We start from the raw sequence: 16483 nt of genomic DNA, 5'->3' as shown, positions 1-16483 counted from the left end.
GAGACAAAAAGATAGATTAAAAGTGTAATCAATAACAGTTTACATCCTTGTAGATCATTACTTTAATAACACTTTCACAACCAATTATTCCTCCTTACTTTTTAGAAATAAAGGGCACATAAGTATCTCCACTTTCCAGATGAGAAAACAGTTATGAGGGTTACTACCTAAGGGCAAATATTTCCAAACTCTGTTAGATTCCTGACTTTTAGGCCAGTCTTCTTCCCAGTGGTAACAAGTAATACAAGCTTCCTTCTTGGGGATTTATACAGTAAACCTAGCAGAAGGAAGTAAAAGCAGACTTTTAGCTCCTTTGTGTTTTCTCTCTGGAATGTTTGTTTTGCTGAATCATTTGGGGCCAGCTGATTGGGGGCAAAGGAGAGATTTGAAATGGTTATCTATCGTTACCATCTCATAGTTAATCATTAAACATGGGACAGTGAAGCAAAAGAGGGCTTTATAGGCTTAGTACCACCCTTCTCCATAATAGGGTCCGAAAGGGAGATCATATATTAGGGCATGTCCAATAATGAATTGCCTCAACTTCCTGAGAAGCTCATTGAGCTCAAACAGCAGCACCCATTAAAAAGAATTCCAGGCGGAAGAAATCAGATCTTCTATCTCCCTTTTCCTAGTCATCCACATGGACACCATGTGGGTTCAGGGATTCACGAAATACCAGGAAAAGGCCCAATCCCGCCCCACCATCCTGGCAATAAAGCCACCTCAGGCTGCCTGAAGCCCTTCTCTGCACATGTTTTGGTCTGCAGATACTTGTTCATTTTAGAAGGGGAGGCGAGGAAAAATGTTGAGAGGAGTAACATGAGAGAGGGAGGCCTGAGCGGGAACTACAGACGCAGAGATCAGGACAGTGAAACGGACGCGAATTAACTGACAGCACACGGGAGCCAACCCCTACCCTAGCGGAAGGCCTTGGGAGGTGGGTGGGGCTACGGTTTCTAGGGCCCAGCAGCCAGCGCCAGACACGCTGGCAGGGCGGGAACCGCGCGTTCCTTAGCAACCACGGCGGCCATGCCCACCCACCGCCCGAATCCCGCGCCGCCATCCCCACCCCCACCGCGATCTCCCTGCTCGCCGGGAAGGGTCCTTAAGTCATTATCGTACCTACTGGGTTTCCCGGGCTCTGGGTTCCTCTTCCAGAGCTCCCCTCCGCCCAGCCCGCCCAAGTGCCGCTACCAGGGGCGGATCAAACGTCTCCTAAACGCACTGGGGGTCCACTAAGGAGGTGCGCCTGCTTTCAGTCCCGGACCCCGAGCTTCCCGGGCAGGGCCTCCCCAATCCCCTCGCCCTCGCTGGACACACACACCTCAGCTCAGCCAACGCAAGGGCCAACAAACTATGTGTCCGGCTGGAAATGTTGCTGTCCACGCTCCTGTCACTCAGAGGAGGGGGCGGGACGAGCCTGCTGCACACCCCTACTCCCAGAGGGCGGTACGGAAAAGAGGCGGGGCTCGACGGAAAGGGGCGGGAGCAGCCTTAACTTGCGCTCCGATTGGTCATTCTCTCTCCCGCCTCTGCGCGGGTCCTGGAAGGAAATCCGCGGAACCTGTGGCATTTCCTTTTGACGCAATTCCCAAGCTCTGATACCTGTCTCACAAAGTGACCGTGGAAACAAAATAAGGACTGCGACTTGTTTTTCAATATAAAGCACAGAAATACGTTCTTTTGATTATTGAACTTTTCTCATGTAACACACATACACACACACATATCCCCATCCACACTCTCTGGGGGGGTATCCCTGGAAAGAAGAATGAACTGTCTGAAAACAATGTTGTTTGCAGATTCAAGCTTTTAACAGATTAATCAGTTTAGGAAAGGTGATTCCTGAAACCTGACCAACAACTAAGATTTGGAGATATGTCCAGGTACCCAGTCTTCACACCTACAAAATTGGAATGAAATATTGTTATTAGTTATTATTTGCAAAGCATCTGACAGTTGAATGATTTATACCTTATATAATCCTCACAACACCCATTGAAAGATGTTATTATCCACAGCTTAAGAACGAAGAAACTGAGGCTGTGAGTGACGTTTATTCAGTCGTTCAACACATGAAAAAGTGCCTGCAGTCATTATTTTTATACTGTAGTAAATTGAACTCAAACTTCTTTTAAAAAAATTATGTGACTTCCAATTTAATTTTTCTCTTGCTGAAACATGAGTCACTTTTCTCTAGGACAGCCCGTCAAATCTTTAAAAACAAACGAACAAACAAAAGAAAACCTTGAGAAAGGAAATAGCATACAAAAGAACTGGACAAGTATAAACAGACTAACTAGAAGATTCTCTGAAATCTCCCAAGATATCAGGGCCAGGAATTGAGTCTAAAAATGTAATTTTATTTTTTGTCCTTCTAAATCCTTTGTTGGTCCAGTTCCTCTTCCAGAAATAAAGGTAGAGTTAAATGAGATTATCTTAATACTCTTGACCAGATTTGCATGTGTGCAGCTTTAAAATAATAAAATCCTTTTTCGTTCTATATTATACCAATACCCAGAAGTGTTTGTCTTGTCAGATAAGGTAGTAAGAAAGAAAATAAAAACAAACAAACAAAAACAATGCCTCTGGATAAGTGCTTTGAGATTCAATTAAAATGGCCACTATACTATGATAAAATTGTTAGAATAAAAGAAACACATTCCAATTGCAAATGCTTTTATTCTCTTGTCCTGCTGAATTTCCAAATTCTTCTAAAAGTTTGCTAGCTATGAATACCTCTGTACAAAAAATTTCTTCATTTGTATGACTCATGATCCCGATTGTTACTTTAATCTTTTAAAAATATTTGGTTTTACACTAAAAAGTGCTCTGATTGTATATTAATAAGTACATTATACAAATAAATACTGTAAGATTTAAATAAAAATGGTGAATTATTTATTTGAATCCTTTTTCAATTGCATATTCGAATAAGTACAGCAAATGTGTTTGAATATTCTCACATATATAAGAAATTATACATTTAAATAAATGTATTATATGCATGTAAATGTGTAATCATTGAAATAAACACAGCTGTATATTCCCCATATGTATAACTCCAGATGTTTGAAGCATATATTCAAATTTCTGGAACTCTACACCTTGGTATCTATTTAAACATCTCGTAGAAAATAGTGTGTTACACATACACAGGAATAAATTTTCAAACTGTATCCACAGTGAGGAAATAAGGTTAAAACTGTGAGTAATGAGTCTCTGCCAATGAATTTCTTATCTTGAACATACCCTTATGAGATAGCTTTTCCTTACAAATTGTCTGCAAGTAGTTTACTGATGTATAAGGTGGGCACTAGCCAACTTACCTTCCATGAATATGGCTATTCCAAAGTAGTCTTGCAAGCATCTTTTAAAATAATTAAACTCCAAAAAATAATGTTTCAAATTAACTTTTAATACTTTAAACTTTTAGTGTAAGAGAGTCTCATGTTATCCAGACCTCAATTATTTATTTTTCAACTCATGCTTGTTCTCCAATACTTGGAACGTGTATAATTTAAAATTCCCTCCTAGGCACAAATATGTATTAGAAGAAATTATGAGGAATATACTAACCAAATACCAAATAAAGTATATCTAGGGACATTGAACAAGAAATAAATGGCTTTACATAAAATTAAACATCCAGATATATGTTATGAATATACCTATTTCTTTATTATATAATGGCAGATATGTCATTTAGTTAAATTTGTGGTAAGTTGAATTGTCAACTAGAATCTAATAATTATATGTGCCACCATCTTTCGTCTAGATAAATGTGCATATAGATTGAAATTTGGGAGAATCATTTTGGATCAATTTGCAGAAATTATAATCCTGTCAAGATGTATGAAATTCATTGAATATATTAAAATAAGAAATATCATATCAAATTACTTAATCTTGTTAAGCAGTCTTTTGCCTTAGATTTTAAAAGTTGAATTATCCAAATTTGCTTTCTCAGTAGCTGGAATCGGCTACTTACTAGGTCAAACACACATGTTATTATTTCTGTGGGATTGTCCTAGAACAACATCAGGGAGGTGTTTAGGGTGAATTTTGTTTAAAAATTTAAACGAATGATTTTTCATGTAAGTTCATTTAAAAACTCTGTGATCCTCTAAGTCTGTACTTGAAAGTCTTGGTTTTAATCTGTTGTACTATATTTAAATCACTTAACAAAACCTGGAAAATGGGTATGTTTTCTTAAAGAAAGCCTTCCTTTTCAAAACTCAGAAAATTAATAAACTTTAAAAAACATTTTTATTGATTTCTATATTTGAAATTACAGTTATATAGCACATATATAGAATGAACTCCATGAAGAGAACTGACATGTTATTAAACACATATTTCAGTGTTTGTTTGCTTTTTGAATAATTGAATGCAATATTGTCTCTGAAATCTAGAAGAAAATTATGTCAAAAAATTCTTCAGATGATTAATAGTGAGAACATATATAGAGAATTATTTTATGTACACAGAAGAAATATGGACCATATATTACAAATATTTTGAGTATATAATTTCAAATGTAGAGTTGCCAGCTATTTCTTTAATCATCAAATGACATACATAAAAAGCATACCTTGTAGTGAGCTGAAAATGTTCACATTTACTTCTTTTTTTCTGCTTATTGAGCATTTAACCCAAAATGTCAATGACATATTTCACAAACATTTCTCAAATCAGGATGCAGCTCATAAATAATTCCCTGATAGCATTTTCTCCTTCTTAGTGGTACACATAATATTGATAATATGCTCCCCTTGTGTATTGCCTCCTCAGTTTCTCCAACTCAAATTCAAGTGTCCCCTTACCATGCTTCATTGGTTCCTTTGTTAATAGTCATTCATCAGTTTTTAGTATAATTTACTTATATATTATGTAAATTGTTTATTATCTTTCTTCACCTCAGAATGTAAGTTGCTTGAGGGTAGAGGTCTATTCTGTCAGTTTTATTAATTGACGTATCCCAGGTGCCTAACACCTAATAGGTACACAAGAAAAGTTTTAATTAAATTAATTGCTGTAATCAATTTGTTTTAATTCCTTATACTATTCTAACTCATGAATATGCCACAATTCCTATATCTATTGTCCTGTGATAGTGCTTTAGGGCTGTTTCTAGGTTTGTTCTATAACAAAAAGCGTGCTTATAAATACTTTTATATGATTTTCCTGGTGTAGATTCGCAAGAGGTTCTCTTTGGTTTATAACCTGGAGTAAAATCACAGATTTGTAGAGCACGTGCACATTCTAAATGAAAATATAATATCAAAGTGCTTTTTCAAGGTGTTGTATTTTGCCCTCCTAACAGAAGTATTTCTGAGATTCAAATGTATTTCTTTTCAGAAAACCAAAGTTTGTCTTTGTTAATTTTCTCTAATGTCTGTTTAATATTTCATTGATTTCTGCTCTTTGTTATTTCTTTTTTTCTATTTAATTTTCTTATTTTTCTATGTCTTTAAGGTGGAAACTAAAAAGAATTGATTTAAATTTTATTCTTTAATAATATAAGCATTTAAAACTAGAAAATTACCTCTAAGAACTGCTTTAGTAATATCCCATAAATTTTGATATGTTGTGTTTTAACTAGAAGTCATTTGGAATTATTTTTAAATTTCCCTTTCTGTGAGTTTTTCTTTTATCACTGTTATTTGTTTAGAATTCTGTTGTTTAGTTTTCAAGTATTTGGGTGTCTTATAAATATCTTACTGTTACTGACTTTTAATTTCATTACAATTTGTTAGACAACATACTCTATAAGCTTTCAAACTTTTGAAAATTATTGAGACTCATTTTATAGCCCAGCATATAGTTTATCTCAATGATTGCTCTCAAGAGAATGTGAGAATACACTAGAATACACACAGAATACACTAGAAAAGAATGTGCATTCTGCAACTGTTAGATGTAGTGTTCTACAATTCTAGGATTAATAGTATGCATACTTAAATAATTGCTTAGATTCATCAATATTATATCCATTAATATTACATATTTAGGAGGGATGCCCCTATGCTCTTCTTTCATACTACCCTCAGTTTTCTCCCCAACTCCAGCATTCCAGAGCTGGAGTTCACAGTTTCACATTTCACACACAATACTTCACACCTCCTGTTCACAAATGATACTTCACAAATGTAAAAACCTTGTAAGAGTGTAATTCTATTTTCCCACTCCCACCCTATCTTTTGTATTATTTTTGTCATGTATGTTTCTTTTAAATGCATTGTAAAACCTCAACTTAAAATTTTTACTCTAATATTTACCATTTCTGGTGTTTTGTTCTTTCCTACATCTCCAATGGAACCAATTCCCTTCATATTGCAGAATTAGCAACACCAAGTGTGTTGGTGATACTTTCTCTCAGTTTTATTTATCTGAAAAGGTCTTTCTTCCCTCTCTTTTTTGACAGTTATTTAGAATTCTGGATCTTCTTGCCTCCATGTTTCTGATGTGAGGTTTGCCATTATTTACCTAACTAGTCCTCTGTTGCAATCTATCTTTTTTTTTTTCCACCTCACACTGCTTTCCACATGTTACCTTTGGTTTTCAGCAGTGTGACTATCACATATCTAGGTGTGTAGGTGTGCTTCTCTTTGTACTTACCCTACTTTGATTTTGTTGAACTTCTTGGATTTATAAGCCAATACTTTATATCACTTGGAAAGCTTTGGATATATTTTTTTAAAATAATTTTTCTGGCCCATCATAAGTGTTCTTTCATGCTGGGATTCCAGTTATATGGTGATAATTGTGTCACCCTAAATCCCTGAGGCTCTGTTAGTTTCCAAGCTTTTATCCTCTGTTCTTCAGATGGATTCCCACTTCAGCTGTCTTTATTCTGCCCTGAAGCTTATTCAGTAATTTTTAAAAGTCATTTACTGTAGAATCACTAAATTTCAATTTAAGTGTTATATTTCTATTTCACTACTGAGATTCCTTAACTCTTCACTCATTATGGCCATATTTCCCATTAAGTCCTTGAACATATTTATAATAGCTATTTTAAACACTTCACCTTGAAATTAAACATTTCCACCTTCTCAACAACTATTTCTATTGAATGCTTTTTTTCTTTGTTGTTGGTCGTCTTTTCCTGTTTCTTTGCGTATATGGTAACCTTTCATTGTGTACTGGATGCTGTGGGTGATATGCTGTAAGGACACTGACTTCTGTTATATTCCTCTGAAAAGTGTTGCTGTTTTTTTTTCTTGCAGTCAGTTCAATATATCCAATCAACTTGCATTTATGTAGGCTTGGCTCTATACTCTGTTACGGTGGATCAGTGAAAATTCCAAAATGTTTTCCAAGACCCTCTACATTGGCTATCTTCAAATTCCCTCCTGTTCTTGTCCAGGCTTGATTTTGAGCTTTGTTAGTATAGGTCTCCAGTAAGCCTTAGTGGTCATTGCACCTAAGCTATGGCCTTCCTGGTGTCTCAGTTTTATCCCTGAGTGTTTCTGAGGTTTCCTCACTCTACTTGGATGGGAATTTCATTTCCCATTTCTGGCCAACCTCTAATATCTTTATTACTCTCTCAATCTCACAACAACTAGTCTTCAGTAAGCCTTGTAAAGTTTTTCATTGTATATGCACAGCCTAATCCTTGAGTAAGGACTTATAGGGAGCCCCCAAAGAGACTTTTGATTCCTGCCTTATGTGCATCTTTCTTCTTTCCTGCCTGCCTTGCAGATTGCAGCTAATTTGACAGCCCCAAATTCTGAAATCTGTCTCCACAGGCAAGTGGAACTGATGTGCTTTGCTTGTTTTCCAGCTTCGTAAGCTGTGATCAGGAAATTGACCTCAGACAGAGAGCTGCAGTGAACATGGGACTTTATATCATGTTTTATCCTTCTCTCAGGGATGACAGCTATATGCCGACTCATGCCCAAGACCTGAAATGTTGCCTCACATATCTTGTCCAGTTATTTAAGTAGAAGGGCTAGTCTGGTACTAACTACTCTGCCATGGTTTAAAGCAGAAGTCTACATTGACATTTGTATTTTAATTCTGTATCTTGCAATTCTGCTAAACTTCTCTTTAAATTATCTGCATTATTTTTTTCTACGTAATTATGTCACCAGTAAATAATGACTATTTTATTTTTCTTTTTTAAATATTTTTTATGTCTTTTTCATGCTAAAATGTTGAATAGAAGTGATGATGGCAGGCATTCTTACATGTTCTGTATTCTCAAAGGGAAAGCTTTAAATATTTTATCACTGAATGTTTGTTGGCTGTAAATTTTTTAAAATTCTTTATTAGGTTAAGGAAGTTCCCTTTTATATCTAGATTTCAAAGACTTTTTTAAAAAAAAATCAGAAGTGGATGTTAGTTTTATCAAATCTTTTTCTGCACATTTTGAAATGATCATAAAGTTTTTCTAATTTTCCTATTGGTGTTATGAACTAAATTAATACTTTTCAAAGTTGAATTTAACCCCAGTGGTTCCCCCACCATCCTATCAGGTACAGCTGAAGCCCTGACTGGTGGCCCAGGTGAACAGCTGCCACTACACAGGGCTTCAGTGGGTCATTGGAAACCAGAAACTTTCTACGTCTTTTGGCATCATGTTACATGGGATAACAAAACCAGGAGGGTGAAAACACTACCTCTGTACCTGGGCAAGGTATCAGGGAAGTGAACAGAAAAAGAGGTAATAAGGCCAATCCCACCAAGTGGAAGGCCAACCAGTGCTCAGCCCTTAACATAAACCAAGACTTTCACTCGATCTTTACTGAGTTCCAGGATGTACCGCTCAGGGCCAGATTTATGGCATGAGAACTGTGCAGGCACACAGAACCTGCAGAAAGGCCTCCTGTTTGGTTAATGCTGTCCTATTGCCTTCATGAAATTCTTAATAATAATTTTATCTTTGAACTTGTCCTTCGTTAAGGAAGTTGCATTGGATACAGGAGTATGTGCATGAGCAGAGGAGATAAGCACAGTATGTTTGGCACCATTCCTGGGCATCCCATGTGCATACAGAGTTCTGGATGCCCCAGGAGCACAGAATTCTGGTGGATTCCAGATGTGTGGTAGTTCAGCAAGACTAAAAATACAAGTAAGACAGACAGAAGGCACTGCTTCTTCCTACAGAAGCTGAGGGGGAAACAAAAAAGTTTTTGGTTTTGGGGTTCTATCATCTACCTCTACTGGGCTATTTCTAGCAAGCCTGACTCTTACAGACATCCACCTTCCATTGTATGTCCCCCTTCCCCAGTCAGCCCCAGTGAGCATGTAAGGAACTCCCACAAAGAAGGATACCTGGTGTATAAGATGTGTTACCCAGGTGGCCTGCTCCTATGGCCACCTCAGTTTCTGCTGGTAAGAAATGAGTGATAGCATATCATTTCACATACAGTAAAAGAGCCTTAAAACTGTGTACTTCCATTTATTCAGCCTTTGTGATACTGTTATCATGCATTTTATTTCTTCATTTGTTATGGCCTTGATAATTCATGTTATTATTTTTCCTTTAACAATTTAATTTTTCTTCATAAAGGTTTTAAAAATATGCAGAGGTTTTTTACATTCACCCACATATTTATCATTTGCAGTGTTCTTTATTTCTTTGTGTAGATGCATGTTTCCATCTGGTATTATTTTCTTTCTGCTTGAAGGACTTCCCTGAACATAACTTATGGTGCTAATGATGAATTATTTTACCTTTTGTATGCCTGAATAAGTCTCTATTTTGCCTTCATTTTTGAAAGTTATTGTTGCTGGGTATAGAATTCCAGGTTGGCATTTTTCATTTCAGTATTTTAAACGTTACTCCACATTCTTCTGCCTTGCATTGATTGCAAAAAGAAGTTTTCTATCTGCAATCATCTTATATTTGTTCTTCTTTAAGTAATGATTCTTTTTTCTTTGGCTGTTTTTTTAAAATTTCCCTTTAGCAGTTACTTTAAGAAATTTGATTGTATGTCATGATATAGACTTCTTCATGTTTCTTCTGTTTGAAGTGTGTTGAGCTTCTTGGATTCTTGGTTTTATAATTTTCATCAGATTTGTAAAATTGTCAGTCACTATTGCTCCAAATATTTTTTCTATTTCCCACTCTTCTGTCTCCTTCAAGTACTCCAGACACATACATTGGACTACTTGATCTGTTAGTATGTTTTAATAATTTTTTCTCTATATATATAATTTTGGATAGTTTTTATTGTTTTAGTATAGTTTTATTGTTTATTGCTTTATATTTCAAGTTCATTTATATCTTCTGCTGTTAATCCCACCCAGTGTATATTTTTAACATCAGACTTTTTATGTAACTAGAAATTCAATTTGATACTTTTTTGATATCATTCATCACTTTTCTTAATATATTCATCCTTTCCTCTACCTTATTGCACATTTGGAAGATAATTATATTAACTGTTTTATTATCATTGTCTACTAATTCTATCATCTGTTGCTTCTGAGTCTGTTACTGTTGATTGAATATTTTTTTTCATTATATGGGTGATTTCTTTGCATGTCTGGCAATTTTTTTTATTGAATGCCAGATATTTTGAACTATACCTTGTTGGATGCTAGATATTTTTATGTTCCTAAAATATACCTGAGGGTTTTTTTTGTGGAATGCAGGTGTTACTAAAAACAATTTAATCCTTTTCAGGGTTGTTTTAAGTTTTGTAGGCAGAAGCAGAGGAGAATTTGGTCTATTAATCTTTCTCCACCATTGACCTAATACACTTGTGTTTATTCTAACCCTTTGAATTATGATGTTACTACTATTGAATTACTATTTTGGCTTGTAAGGACACAAACTTTTCCTGACCCTGTGTTAACCCTGCAGATTTTTCTCTCTGTTTCTTCCAAATAGTACTTTTTAAAAATCCAGGTTGTTTCCTGACACTGATTCACTGATCAGTAGTCAGTTGAAATTCAAGAAGTAGGGATTCCCTGGTGGCGCAGTGGTTGAGAATCTGCCTGCCAATGCAGGGGACACGGGTTCGAGCCCTGGTCCGGGAAGGTCCCATGTGCCGCAGAGCAACTAGGCCTGTGAGCCACAACTACTGAGCCTGTGCGTCTGGAGCCTGTGCTCCACAACAAGAGAGGCCGCAATAGTGAGAGGCCCGCGCACCGCGATGAAGAGTGGCCCCCGCTTGCCACAGCTAGAGAAAGCCCTCGCACAGAAACGAAGACCCAACACAGCCAAAAATAAATAAATTAATTAATTAAAAAAAAAAAAAAAGAAGTAATCGCTGTATCTATGCAGAGCTCTCACTCTATAAGACTCTCCTGTCTGGTATTCGACCCTGTGAACTGCAGCCGCCTTGGTCTCACCAGTTCTCAACTTCATTATCTCAACTGAGCAACACCACCAGGCTCCACCTAGGTGTCTTCTCCCTAAACTATGGGCTGGAAACTCTATCCAGGGTGTAAGTAGGGCAGTCATAGCCCTCAGTTAATATTTTTTTTCTCCCTCAGAGATTACTGTCCTGCTGCCTAATGCCCAGTGTTTAAAACCATTATTTGAGATGTCCAATATTTGGTGAGAAAATGGCGGCCTCCAGGAGGGCTCACACCAATGAGTACTCCCCAAAACTACCGCCACCAGTGTCTTTGTCCTCACAGTGAGACACAGCTGACCCCCGCCTCCACTGAAGACCCTCCAATACTAGCAGGTAGGTCTGACCCAGGATATTATGAGGTCACCGCTTTTTCCCCTGGGTCCTGGTGTGCCTGAGACTTTGTATGCGCCCTCCAAGACTCGAGTCTCTGTTTCCCCAAGTCCTGTGGAATTCCTGCTATCAAACCCCACTGACCTTCAAAGCCAGATGGTCTGGGGACTCCTTCTCCCAATGCCAGACCCCCAGGCTGGGGAGTCTGACGTGGGGCTCAGAACTTTCACTCCTGTAGGAGAACCTCTGTGATATAGTTATTTTCCAGTTTGTTGGTCACCCAACTGGCAGGTATAGGATTTGATTTTATCATGACTGCACCCCTCCTACCATCTCGTTGTGGCTTCTTGTTTGTCTTTGGATGTAGGCTATCTTTTCTGGTAGGTTCCAGCATTTTTTTATTGATGGTTGTTCAGCAGTTTGCTGTGATTTTGGTGCTTTTGTGAGGGGGGTAAGCTCAAGAGTTTCTACTCCACCAAGTTTGTAGTTGTTTTAGGTGAAGGTTAGATCTGATCTTTATTACTTAATCATAGCTGGGAACAGAAGTTTTGTGCTACTCCATTTTATTTGAAAATTAATTATCAGAATTTTTGGATGTAGGAGGAAGGAGTAATATTCCAGAGAGGATTTGTATTACCACTGTAAGCACTTTAGGGCAGTAAGGATGTAGAATCATTTAAAACTTAATTGAAGCATAAGAGTCTCAATTTTTGACTGCAAATATATTCAAAGTCCACCTTGTGGGTACAACTTCCCAGGGATTTTTTTTTTTTTTTCCTTTCTCTGCTCAGAGTCAGGACAACCATAGTCCTTTGAGGACAGAGGCATGCGTGTATTTACTTTTGCTTCCTCCTTTCATCGAGGTTCCCAACTCAGGGTTTGAGAGTTTCTTATTAGATTTCCTACCTTGGGTGCTCCCTGACTCATGAAGGCTGTGAAACCCACTGAAGTTTTCAGCTTCTGCATACACATCAGGGCAAAAGCAGTTTCTGTATTCCTGCTACTTGCTGAAATACAGCTGTTTCAATTAACTGTTATTATAAAACACACCACCAAAAATCTAGTGATATAAAACAATACTAATTTTATTATGATCAAAAATCCTATGGGTCAGGAATTTGGACAGGACTCAACAGGAAGTGCTTGTCTGTTCCACAATGTCTGGGGTCTCAGCAGGGAAACCTAAACTCCTGGGGAATGACTCAAATGGCTGGCTATTGGAATCAATCATCTTTAAGCTCCTCTACACAAATGTCTGCTACCTGAGTTAGGATGTCTTGAAACCTGGATTGCACTTAGCTGGGACTGTTGACAAGAGGACCTGTACATAGCATTTCAGTGGCTTGGAATTCTCACAGCAGGTTAAGGTCACCTTGCAGATCTGTGAGATGGAAAAAATTATTGTGTCCATCTTTGGAAAATACAACTTGCCATACACTCTATTATATTTGTGATTGAAAAATGCTTTCATTTCATTAGGTCTTTGGAGATATGTCTATATCTATATCTGTATCTATATCTATATCTATATCTAGTCTTCAGCATTTTTATTTGTTTTCAGCATGAAGAATTCCAGAGGTCAATCTGGATATTTAGGTTCAATAAAATATCACTAAATATGGAACTCTCAACTTTCATATATATTTGAGAATCATTTTTTCAAGTTCCACAAAATTATTATTGGTGTTTTGGTGGGTATTTCACTGATATTCATTACAGGCATATTTTGGATATACTGTGGGTTTGGTTCCAGAATGCCACAATATAATGAGTATCACAGTAAAGTGAGTCACACAAATTTTTGACTTCTCAGTGGATAAAAAAGTTACATTTACACTACAGTTTCTTAAGTGTGTGATAGCGTTATGTCTAATAAAACAATGTGCATAGCTTAATTTAAAAATACTTTATTGTTAAAAAATGCTAACCATCATGTGAGCCTTCAGTGAGTCATACTGCTTTTTAGTTGATGGAGGGTCAGCCTTGATGTTGATGGCTGCTGACTGATCAGGGTGGTGGTTGGTGAAGGCTGGTGTGGCTCTAGCAATTTTTTAAAACAAGACAATAATAAAGTTTGCTGCACTGATTGGCTCTTCCTTTCATGGATGATTTCCCTGTAATACACAATGCTGTTTGATAGCATTTTACCCACAGAAAAACCTCTTTCAAAACTAGAGTCTTAACCTCTTGAATCCTGCCCCTGCTTATCAATTAAGTTTATGTAATGTTCTAAATCCTTTGTTGTCATTTCACAGTGTTCACATCTTCACCAAGAGTAGATTTCATCCTACTTTCCACCACTTTCTTTGCTCATCCATAAGAAGCAACTCCTTGTTCATTAAAGTTTTATCATGAGATTGCAGCAATTCAGTCACATCTTCAGGCTCCACTTCTAATTCTACTTCTCTTGCTATTTCCACCACATCTGCAGTTACATTAGTAACATCAAAGATCACTGATCACAGATCATTGTAACAAATATAATAATAATAATAAAGTTTGAAATATTGCAAGAATTACCAATGTGACTCAGGGACATTAGATGAGCAAGTGCTGTTGGAAAAATGGTGCCAGTAGACTTGCTCAAGGCAGGGTTGCCACAAACCTTAAATTTGTAAAAAAAACACAGTATCTGCAAAGTGCAATAAAGTGAAGTACAATAAAATAAGGATTGCCTATATTGATTTTTAGGTGCCTTTATAATATTGAGTGTTCTTGAACACACATAGTATGTCTTTTTTTAGATCTCATTAACTGAAGTTGCATAATTTTTTCCATTCAGGTCATGCATATTTATTTTTAGACTTTTTTTGAAATATTGTATTTTTTGTGGTTTTATGAATTGCATTTACTACATGCACTATGTTTTCTATTGCTTACTACTGGTTTGTGGGAAAGCTATTGATTTTTGCCAACTGATCATGTATACAGCCATTCAACTTGGTTTAATTTCTTAGCTGTTACAAAAGTTTGTCTGTTGATTCTCTTGAAATTTAGAATCATGTACAAATAATGATAAACTGTCTTGGAATTTGGAATCATATATGACTGATAAGAGTTTTTTCTCCTTTACAATGTATATACCACTTTATTTTTATTATTCCCTTAGCTAAGACTTCCAATATGATGTTGAAGAATAGCAACAATAAAGAGAATCTTCATCTTGGGTATCAACTTTAATTTGAAATATTTCTAATGTTTCAGCATTGTGATATGACGTTCACTTAAATCTCTGGTACTTTATTAAGTATGTTCTAGTCTAGATTTGTTTTGTTAAATATTTTTATTAGGAATGTATATTTGCTTCTATTTAATGTTTATCATTACCCATTGAAATAAACAACAGCATTTAACAGTTATTACATCAATAGATATTCTAATGTGAGAATATATTTTATCATGGAGAAACACTACTGAGCCGTGCCTTTTTTTCTTTTTCTCATGCTGCCTAATTTGGCTGGTTAATACTTTATATATTTTTTGTACCTATTTAGGAAGTGTAATTGGCATATTGTGGGGCATGTATGTGTGTGTGGGTGTGTTTGCTATCATTTCCCAGTTTTGGTAACTGTTGAGTATATTAGGTTAATAAAATGAGGTAGGTAGCTTCACCTTATTTTCTTTGCTCTGGGAATCTTTTGCAGAAGTTGGAAAATTGTTTATTTTGTAAAGTCTTACCAGAACTCGCTATCTAGGGAAAAATCTTCTGGTCTTGATACTCTGGGGTTAAAGGTTTAATTCAATTGTTCTACTTTCTCTTGAACACACTTAAAAATTCATTTTCCCAAAAGCATATACACGTTACATAGGCTTAAAAATTTATGGCCTAGAATTTTACATTCTCTTGCAATATCTTAAATAACTTGTAAAGTTATTTTAATAACTTTGTCAATTTGAGTTTCTAATGTGTTCTCCCCTTTTTCATGACCATACTTCCCAGTTGTTTTTTTTTTTAATTGGAGTATAATTGTTTTACAATGTTGTGTTAGTTTCTGCTGTACAGAAGCTAACAGAAAGTGAATCACCTATATGTATACATATATCCCCATATCCCCTCCTTCTTGAGCCTCCCTCCCACCTCCCTATCCCACCCATCTAGGTCGTCACAAAGCATCAAGCTGATCTCCCTGTGCTATGCAGCAGCTTCCCACTAGCCATCCATTTTACATTTCGTAGTGTATATATGTCCATGCTACTCTCTCACTTCGTCCCAGCTTCCCCTTCCCACACTGTGTCTTCAAGTCCTTTCTCTACATCTGCATCTTTAATCCTGCCCTGTCACTAGGTTCATCAGAACCGTTTTTCTAAATTCCATACATGTGCGTTAGCATATGGTATTTGTTTTTCTCTTTCTGACTTACTTCACTCTGTATGACAGACTCTAGGTCCGTCCAACTCATTACAAATAACTCAATTCCGTTCCTTTTTATGGCTGAGTAATATTACATTGTATATATGTGCCATGTCTTCTTTATCCATTTGTCTGTCGATGGACATTTAGGTTGCTTCCATGGCCTGGTTATTGTAAATAGTGCTGCAATGAACATTGTGCTACACGTATCTTTTTGAATTATGATTTTCTCAGGGTATATGCCAAGTAGTGGGACAGCTGGATCATATGGTAGTTCTATTTTTAGTTTTTTGTTGTTGCTGTTGTTGCAATATCTTCTCTTTTTTATTTTATTTATTTATTTTTAAACACTTTTATTGGAGTATAATTACTTTACAATGTTGTGTTAGTTTCTGCTGTATAACAAGTGAATCAGTTATATGTATACATATATCCCTATGTGCGCTCCCTCTTGCGTCTCCCTCCCACCCTCCCTATCCCA

General features: G+C 36.5%; 1 protein-coding gene across 6 annotated transcripts in view; it reads right to left on the bottom strand.

Moving 5' to 3' along the window:
* The window catches only part of TRIQK (triple QxxK/R motif containing), a 99076-nt gene extending 97604 nt beyond the window's left edge, over positions 1-1472 (bottom strand). For 4 of the 6 annotated variants that reach the window (XM_082363348.1, XM_082363349.1, XM_082363347.1 and 1 more), the window contains exon 1: positions 1328-1472. The gene's annotated coding sequence lies outside the window, so the exon portion shown is untranslated. The remainder of the gene's footprint in view (positions 1-1327) is intronic. The other 2 variants (XM_082363351.1, XM_082363352.1) reach the window with 2 other exon arrangements.
* Between the last annotated feature and the right edge of the window lie 15011 nt (positions 1473-16483).

The sequence above is a fragment of the Balaenoptera borealis genome (genome assembly GCF_965194805.1).
Source record: "Balaenoptera borealis genome assembly, chromosome: 17".
Taxonomy (NCBI): Eukaryota; Metazoa; Chordata; class Mammalia; order Artiodactyla; family Balaenopteridae; genus Balaenoptera; species Balaenoptera borealis.
Note: the sequence above shows the minus strand (reverse complement) of the source record. Positions and strands in the feature narration are given on the sequence as shown.